Source organism: Camelus ferus, chromosome 36 (genome assembly GCF_009834535.1).
Source record: "Camelus ferus isolate YT-003-E chromosome 36, BCGSAC_Cfer_1.0, whole genome shotgun sequence".
NCBI lineage: Eukaryota > Metazoa > Chordata > Mammalia > Artiodactyla > Camelidae > Camelus > Camelus ferus.
The window spans coordinates 19,285,815-19,294,944 of NC_045731.1; the positions used below are offsets into that span (position 1 = coordinate 19,285,815).

The window sequence follows — 9,130 nt, forward strand, 5'->3', positions numbered from 1 at the left end:
TTCGCTACGGAATGCACCCTACATGCGTGCTATGGGAGAGTGACGTGGGGAGTCTCAACACCACAACTGACACCAAAGGGACTGTACCAGCTCGTGCGCAAAACCCCACGGTGTGCCATGAGACCGACGAGCAGCTCTGACAGCTTCCAGGGCAGGCCCGACCCGGCGCAGGGTGGGGGACAAACACAAAGTACGCACTCTGGTGCGCATCGGAATTCCCCCGCAGTGAAGGAGGCATTTACACGGCGGGCTCTTTCCCTTCCAGCCTCTATTCCCTACTACAAATGCACCATCTGCGAGATCCCGGCTTTTCTGCCCAGGGTACAACTGGAGGCAGCGGCCAAGACACATTTACCTCCCGAGAAAATACAATGTCGGTCTGTGACGTTTACCACAACCAGGAAGACTCCAAGTTGCACAAAGCACACCGTACAAAGCTGGAGGGAGGGCTTTGCCCCTTTTCCAGTTACCAGGATCTGAATGGACATTCTAAACAGGAGAATCACCTGGCCTGAGCCGTGAAACCAGTCAAAAGAACGACGACACAGAAATCCGTCTCAGTGACCCAGGAGCAGCCCTAGGTGCAGGAGGTCAGGAAAGAGTCAGCCGAGCCAGGAGAAGTCAGTGTGGAGCGAGGGCTCACTCTCCTCACGCTGCTTCGAGAAACCCACAGTCAATGTCTGCGGGCCCCGGCTCCTAAGCACTCCCTCATGGCTCCTGCAGGCACAAGCCAAGGCGACGGGATCCCGGGAGAAGCAGCCCACTGGATCCTGGGCAAGAGTTTTGAGTCTGAAAAAGGCAGCGACACGCCACGCCAGACCCGTCACAGGACACACAGTCTGCAGACGAGGCCAGGAACGGCTGCCGGGAGAACGGGAAGATCACCTTTCCCAGGACGAGGCCCAACAGAGCATGACCACCCCACTTCCCTGGGCCTCCGGGGCCGCCGCAGGTGGGCGGGCTCTGCCGGGCCACACCGGAGCCGCGCCAGGTCCCGCGTCGGCTAAAAACCACAGAAAAGGATGGAGGATTAGGCTTTCCTGCGAAGACACTGCTGAAGCGAAACAAAACTTTGGGCCTTCCTTCCTTCCTTCCTTCCCCGTATCACACTCGTTTCTTGGAGGAACTGGATACTGACCCCAGGAACTCCTGCATTCTAAGCCCGCATTCTATCTACTGCTGAGCTACATATACCCTTCCCCCCAGAGCACACTAGTTTCTAGGCACAGAGAACAAGAAATGCCAGCCACGTTCACAAACTTACCCAGTGTATAATAAGCTCCGTGTGCTCCACCAAGAGAGGTCAGTGTTTTATGATCCGTCAGCTCCTGCGGAGCCACTTCTACAGTCCCAGTAGCGTACTCCGGTTTTGTAATTTCGGGCTTAGTCGCCCTTACCTAGGAACACAAAACAAGATAAATCAGGAACCGAACTTCAGATCATGTGCCTACGCTTAGTCAGTCAGGTAGACAACAGTTATTTACCGAAGCTATCAGAACATAAGCCCTATCCTGGGAGAAGCTGGCGGTACAAATAAAAGGCAGATTCTCCTCTCTGTTCTGCCAGAGGCACAGGATCCATGAAAACAAATCAGCACAGAAAAGTTTCAAAAGCTCTACAACTGAGGTGAACGGGTACAGTAACGCCACAAAGGACAGGAGAGTCCGCTGCACGTGGATAGATCAGGGAATGCTGGGAAGACCGCACTGTTTCGTAAAAGAGAGATCCAGAGCAGAGATGGGATGTGGAGGGGCTTTGGGGAAGGGCAGCCTGAGTAAAAAGAGCTGGTGGGAAACAGCGTAAGGCATTAAGGAAACTAGACCACTGTTACTGGCGGTGGAATGGGAAGACAAAACATGCTGCCTTGAAAATGAAACATCACTTAATTAATTTCAAGTGAGGACGGCTAAAACAAGAACCAACACCAAGATGCACCTAACTTTCCCAGGGATGAATTTCTTTTCAATATCCTCTAATGAACTGTTAGGGAAAGACCCTGAAAACAAGAATGCCCATACAGACACTGGCTTCACTAGGTGAGTCTGGAACATGAACACAAGTGCATTATCCAGTCCTACGGCATTAAACACAGAATCACATCCTAAACTGTAAGTTAAAAACATAAGTCAAAAATTCTCATCAGCAGTTGCAAACGTGAAGATGCACACTCACACCAACCCCCGGTTTATGTCTCAGAATCCCCTGGTACTCATATAGTCACACAAGGACTTTAACATCAAGAGACTGTACCTCATCCCAGGAAGATTCTCTTCCTCTCTCTTCTGTAAAGTGGCGCACTGACACACCATCTGTAAAATGTTGTTACAGGTACATTAATGAGAATATTCACGAATGTATATTAAAACCACCATGTGCGTCTATCTCAGTTCGTGGATGTGTCAAAACAAAAGTGGCAGAAAAGACTTTCAAAGATTTAGAGCATTTTCTGAAAAAAATGCTTAAGTCACGGTTGGGATATATTTCAAACCAAGTAGTAAGAGGAAAACACGTAAAAAGAATGGATATGGAAGTTGGGTTTGCGCACTATGTAATTCTAACATTTGAAGTTTGCTCTTGTTTTTGTTTTTTTTTTCTTCTGCTTTGAAATGGAGGTACCGGGAATGAGCACACGGAATTCGGCATGCTAAGCAAGCATTCTATTTACCACTAACCTATGTAATTCCCCGAGTCAACTAGCTTCTCGGCATAGATAAAATAAAATACAAAACACTCTTTCACGGTTCACTGCCTTATAAAACATGTTAGTTTGCTGAAGCGCAAAAGATTTTTGAGAACTTCTTCCAGGTATCACACTATGTTTCACATCAAACCGAGTGGGAGACAGGTCTCAGGACCCTTGTCTGAAGAGACCACAGGCCCCGTATTCGGGTGTGTCTTCCATAACCGATCATCGGCTGTGGAAGTCCAGGACTCCACTCGCTGCAGACAGTGACAGGGGCGGGCTTGTCCTACAGGGAGCCCGGAACGTGGTGTCTGTTGAAGGCCCGTGTGCAGAAATGACAAGTCTGCCCTCCGTCAGAGGACCCACTTTCCCTCTACAACAGACACTACCCTCCCCAGGGCAGGACGGGGAAGACACGGTCCATCAAATGCATCTGCTAAGGGACCAGAGGGACACGGCCGTGAGCCAAGTCACGGCCGCCCGTGCACGGGGAAGCCCCGGAGTGCGATCAGCCCTTCTTCTGCAGTGACTCAAGGAAGTAATAGAGGACGATGCTTTCCTCTTACCGAGCAGAGAAGCTGGTGGTGGGGGGCGAGATTGCACAGGGCACCAAGGGGGACCAAGTGCAGGTTCCCAGCTGGGCGACGACTGGCCACACCCAGGGCAGGACACGCAGGCTGGTCCTTGGAAAGGTTGGGGCCCTCTGTCCCACGGGGTGACCTGCAGGACAGAAGGGAGGGCTGGGTTGGGTGACAGACAAAAGCGCCAACACCGACTAGAGACGAAACCCAACGCAGCAGCCGTCGGCACCGGGCACCCTCCCCTCCACCGGGTGCCCAGAGAGCAGCATGGTGCCACACGCTCCGCCCAGCCCTCTGGGGCCTCCCTGCAGTCTGGGCCGCACAGGGGAACACGGGGATACGACCCTGACGCCGCACGTCGCCGTCACCGCTGTCTCCAAGTGGAGGAAGCCAAGGGTCCTCCTGCCCGAGAGGCTGCACAAAGAGATTCCAACACACGGGCAAACTAGCGCCTTCCCAACAGCCAGCCGCTCTGGGCGGGACGGCCCTCCCCGTCAACTTACCCAGCTCCACGCAAGCTTGCCCGGCGCGGACCAGGAACATGGACAAGGGACGGATGTGAAGAGCTCATTCTCCACACGAGCAAGCAGAGCCACACCAGGGTCACCGTTCTGCATGCAGGGCTCTGCCTGCAGGGCTCTGCCTGCAGGGCTCTGCCTGCAGGACCCTGCCAGGCCCTCTCTGCCCCCTCCTCACAAAGGGCCCTCCTCCTCCACGCAGGGGCTGCCCCTGGGTGCATAGAGCCCTGGGGAGCTGGGCATCCAGGAGTCCTGCGGCGGAGCTGGCCAAGGGCTCCCGAGGGGACAAGGCTGTCCTCAGAAGTGACTCAGGCTCCGCTACAATCATCCCTATCCTCAGGGACGTCTGGATTTTACGTTCGCTACGGAATGCACCCTACATGCGTGCTATGGGAGAGTGACGTGGGGAGTCTCAACCACACACCTGACACCAAAGGGACTGTACCAGCTCGTGCGCAAAATCCCACGGTGTGCCATGAGACCGACGAGCAGCTCTGACAGCTTCCAGGGCAGGCCCGACCCGGCGCAGGTTGGGGGACAAACACAAAGTACGCAATCTGGTGCGCAACGGAATTCCCCCGCAGGGAAGGAGGCATTTTCACGGCGGGCTCTTTCCCTTCCAGCCTCTATTCCCTACTACAAATGCACCATCTCCGAGAGCCAGGCTTTTCTGCCCAGGGTACAACTGGAGGCAGCGGCCAAGACACACTTACCTCCCGAGAAAATACAGTGTCGGTCTGTGACGTTTACCACAACCAGGAAGACTCCAAGTTGCACAAAGCACACCGTACAAAGCTGGAGGGAGGGCTTTGCCCATTTTCCAGTTACCAGGATCTGAATGGACATTCTAAACAGGAGAATCACCTGGCCTGAGCCGGGAAAACAGTCAAAAGAACGACGACACAGAAATCCGTCTCAGTGACCCAGGAGCAACCCTAGGTGCAGGAGGTCAGGAAGGAGTCAGCCGAGCCAAGAGAAGTCAGTGTGGAGCGAGGGCTCACTCTCCTCACGCTGCTTCGAGAAACCCACAGTCAAAGTCTGCGGGCCCCGGCTCCTAAGCACTCCCTCATGGCTCCTGCAGGCACCAGCCAAGGCGACGGTCTCCCGGGAGAAGCAGCCCACTGGCTCCTGGGCAAGAGTTTTGAGTCTGAAAAAGGCAGCGACACGCCACGCCAGACCCGTCACAGGACACACAGTCTGCAGACGAGGCCAGGAACGGCTGCCGGGAGAACGGGAAGATCACCTTTCCCAGGACGAGGCCCAACAGAGCATGACCACCCCACTTCCCTGGGCCTCCGGGGCCGCCGCAGGTGGGCGGGCTCTGCCAGGCCACACCGGAGCCGCGCCAGGTCCCGCGTCGGCTAAAAACCACAGAAAAGGATGGAGGATTAGGCTTTCCTGCGAAGACACTGCTGAAGCGAAACAAAACCATTGGGCCTTCCTTCCTTTCCTTCCTTCCCCGTATCACACTCGTTTCTTGGAGGAACTGGATACTGACCCCAGGAACTCCTGCATTCTAAGCCCGCATTCTATCTACTGCTGAGCTACATATACCCTTCCCCCCAGAGTACACTAATTTCTAGGCACAGAGAACAAGAAATGCCAGCCACGTTCACAAACTTACCCAGTGTATAATAAGCTCCGTGTGCTCCACCAACAGAGGTCAGTGTTTTATGATCCGTCAGCTCCTGCGGAGCCACTTCTACAGTCCCAGTAGCGTACTCCGGTTTTGTAATTTCGGGCTTAGTCGCCCCTACCTAGGAACACAAAACAAGATAAATCAGGAACCGAACTTCAGATCATGTGCCTACGCTTAGTCAGTCAGGTAGACAACAGTTATTTACCGAAGCTATCAGAACATAAGCCCTATCCTGGGAGAAGCTGGCGGTACAAATAAAAGGCAGATTCTCCTCTCTGTTCTGCCAGAGGCACAGGATCCATGAAAACAAATCAGCACAGAAAAGTTTCAACAGCTCTACAACTGAGGTGAACGGGTACAGTAACGCCACAAAGGACAGGAGAGTCCGCTGCACGTGGATAGATCAGGGAATGCTGGGAAGACCGCACTGTTTCGTAAAAGAGAGATCCAGAGCAGAGGGGGGATGTGGAGGGGCTTTGGGGAAGGGCAGCCTGAGTAAAAAGAGCTGGTGGGAAACAGCGTAAGGCATTAAGGAAACTAGACCACTGTTACTGGCGGTGGAATGGGAAGACAAAACATGCTGCCTTGAAAATGAAACATCACTTAATTAATTTCAAGTGAGGACGGCTAAAACAAGAACCAACACCAAGATGCACCTAACTTTCCCAGGGATGAATTTCTTTTCAATATCCTCTAATGAACTGTTAGGGAAAGACCCTGAAAACAAGAATGCCCATACAGACACTGGCTTCACTAGGTGAGTCTGGAACATGAACACAAGTGCATTATCCAGTCCTACGGCATTAAACACAGAATCACATCCTAAACTGTAAGTTAAAAACATAAGTCAAAAATTCTCATCAGCAGTTGCAAACGTGAAGATGCACACTCACACCAACCCCCGGTTTATGTCTCAGAATCCCCTGGTACTCATATAGTCACACAAGGACTTTAACATCAAGAGACTGTACCTCATCCCAGGAAGATTCTCTTCCTCTCTCTTCTGTAAAGTGGCGCACTGACACACCATCTGTAAAATGTTGTTACAGGTACATTAATGAGAATATTCACGAATGTATATTAAAACCACCATGTGCGTCTATCTCCGTTCGTGGATGTGTCAAAACAAAAGTGGCAGAAAAGACTTTCAAAGATTTAGAGCATTTTCTGAAAAAAATGCTTAAGTCACGGTTGGGATATATTTCAAACCAAGTAGTAAGAGGAAAACACGTAAAGAGAATGGATATGGAAGTTGGGTTTGCGCACTATGTATTTCTAACATTTGAAGTTTGCTCTTCTTTTTGATTTTTCTTTTCTTCTGTTTTGAAATGGAGGTACCGGGAATGAGCACACGGAATTCGGCATGCTAAGCAAGCATTCTATTTACCACTAACCTATGTAATTCCCCGAGTCAACTAGCTTCTCGGCATAGATAAAATAAAATACAAAACACTCTTTCACGGTTCACTGCCTTACAAAACATGTTAGTTTGCTGAAGCGCAAAAGATCTTTGAGGACCTTCTTCCCCGTATCACACAATGTCTCACATCAGACCGAGTGGGAGACAGGTCTCAGAACCCTTGACTGAAGAGACCACAGGCCCCGGGTTCGGGTGTGTCTTCCATAACCGATCATCGGCTGTGGAAGTTCAGGGCTCCACCCGCTGCAGACAGTGACAGGGGCGGGCTTGTCCTCCACGGGAGCCCGGAACGTTGTGTCTGTTGAAGGCCCGTGTGCAGAACCGACACGTCTGCCCTCCGTCAGAGGACCCTCTTTCCCTATAAAACAGACACCTCCCTCCGCAGGACAGGAAGGTGAAGACGCGGTCCATCAAGTGCGTCTGCTAAGGGACAAGAGGGACACGGCCGTGAGCCCAGTCACGGCCGCCCGTGCACGGGGAAGCCACGGAGAGCGATCTGCCGTTCTTCTGCAGTGACTCCAGGAAGAAACAGAGGACTATGCTTTCCTCTAACCGAGCGGAGCAGCTGGCGGTGGGGGGCGAGGTTGCACAGGGCAACAAAGGGGACCAAGTGCAGGTTCCCAGCTGGGCGATGACTGGCCGCACCCGGGGCAGGCCACGCAGTCTGGTCCTCGGAAAGTTTGGGGCCCTCCGTGCCATGGGGTGACCTGCAGGACAGAAGGGAGGGCTATTTTGGATGACAGACAAAAGCGCCAACACCGACAAGAGCCCAAACCCAACGCAGAAGCCGACGGCACCGGGCACCCTCCCCTCCACCGGGTGCCCAGAGAGCAGCACGGTGCCACACGTTCCGCCCAGCACTCTGGGGCCTGCCATCAGCCTGGGCCGCACAGGGGGACACGGGGTTACGACCCGGATGCCGCACGATGCCGCCCCCGCTGTCTCCAAGTGGAGGAAGCCAAGGGTCCTCCTGCCCGAGAGGCTGCACACAGAGCTTCCAGCACACGGACAAACTAGCGCCTTCCCAAGAGCCAGCCGCTCTGGGCGGGACGGCCCTCCAAGCCACCTTCCCCAGCTCCACGCAAGCTTGCCCGGCGCGGACCAGGAACACGGACACGGGACGGAATTGAAGAGCTCATTCTCCACACGAGCAAGCAGAGCCGCACCAGGGTCACCGCTCTGCCTGCAGGGCTCTGCCTGCAGGGCTCTGCCTGCAGGGCTCTGCCTGCAGGACCCTGCCAGGCCCTCTCTGCCCCCTCCTCACAAAGGGCCCTCCTCCTCCACGCAGGGGCTGCCCCTGGGTGCATAAGAGCCCTGGGTAGCTAGGCATACCGGAGTCCTGCTGGCGGAGCTGGCCAATGGGCTCCCGAGGGACAAGGCTGTCCTCAGAGTGACTCAGGCTCCGCTACAATCATCCCTATCCTCAGGGACGTCTGGATTTTACGTTCGCTACGGAACGCACCCTACATGCGTGCTACTGGGAGAGTGACGTGGGGGAAGTCTCAACCCACACACCTGACACCAAAGGGACTGTACCAGCTCGTGCGCAAAACCTCATTGTGTGCCATGAGACCGACGAGCAGTTCTGACAGCTTTCCAGGGCAGGCCCGACCCGGCGCAGGGTGGGGGACAAACAAAAATTAAGCACTCTGGTGCGCATCGGTATTCCCCCGCATGATAGGAGGCATTTTCACGGCGGACTCTTTCCCTTCAAACCTCTATTCCCAACTACAAACGCACCATCCCCGAGAGCCAGGCTTTTCTGCCCAGGGTACAACTGGAGGCTGCGGCCAAGACACACTTACCTCCCGAATAAATACAGTGTCATTCTGTGACGTTTACCACTACCAGGAAGACACCAAGTTGCACAAAGCACACCGTACAAAGCTGGAGGGAGGGCTTTGCCCTTTTCCAGTTACCAGGATCTGAATGGACATTCTAAACAGGAGAATCACCTGGCCTGAGCCGGGAAACCAGTCAAAAGAACGACGACACAGAAATCCGTCTCAGTGTCACAGGAGATACCCTAGGTTCAGGAGGTCAGGAAGGAGTCAGCCGAGCCATTAGAAGTCAGTGTGGAGCGAGGGCTCACTCTCCACAAGCTTCTTCGAGAAACCCACAGTCAAAGTCTGCGGGCCCTGGCTCCTAAGCACTCCCTCATGGCTCCTGCAGGCACCAGCCAAGGCGACGGTCTCCCGGGAGAAGCAGCCCACTGGCTCCTTGGCAAGAGTTTTGAGTCTGAAAAAGGCAGCGACACGCCACGCCAGACCCGTCACAGGAAAAACAGTC

The 9,130-nt window shown here is 53.9% G+C and overlaps 1 long non-coding RNA gene across 1 annotated transcript; it reads right to left on the bottom strand.

Moving 5' to 3' along the window:
- Positions 1 to 6,404: 6,404 nt before the first annotated feature.
- Positions 6,405 to 8,841, bottom strand: LOC116661772. Its single transcript, XR_004317736.1, has 3 exons — positions 8,797 to 8,841; positions 7,395 to 7,548; positions 6,405 to 6,451 (listed from the first exon to the last, which is right to left on the bottom strand). It is a non-coding gene; the product is annotated as an uncharacterized LOC116661772 (long non-coding RNA).
- Between the last annotated feature and the right edge of the window lie 289 nt (positions 8,842 to 9,130).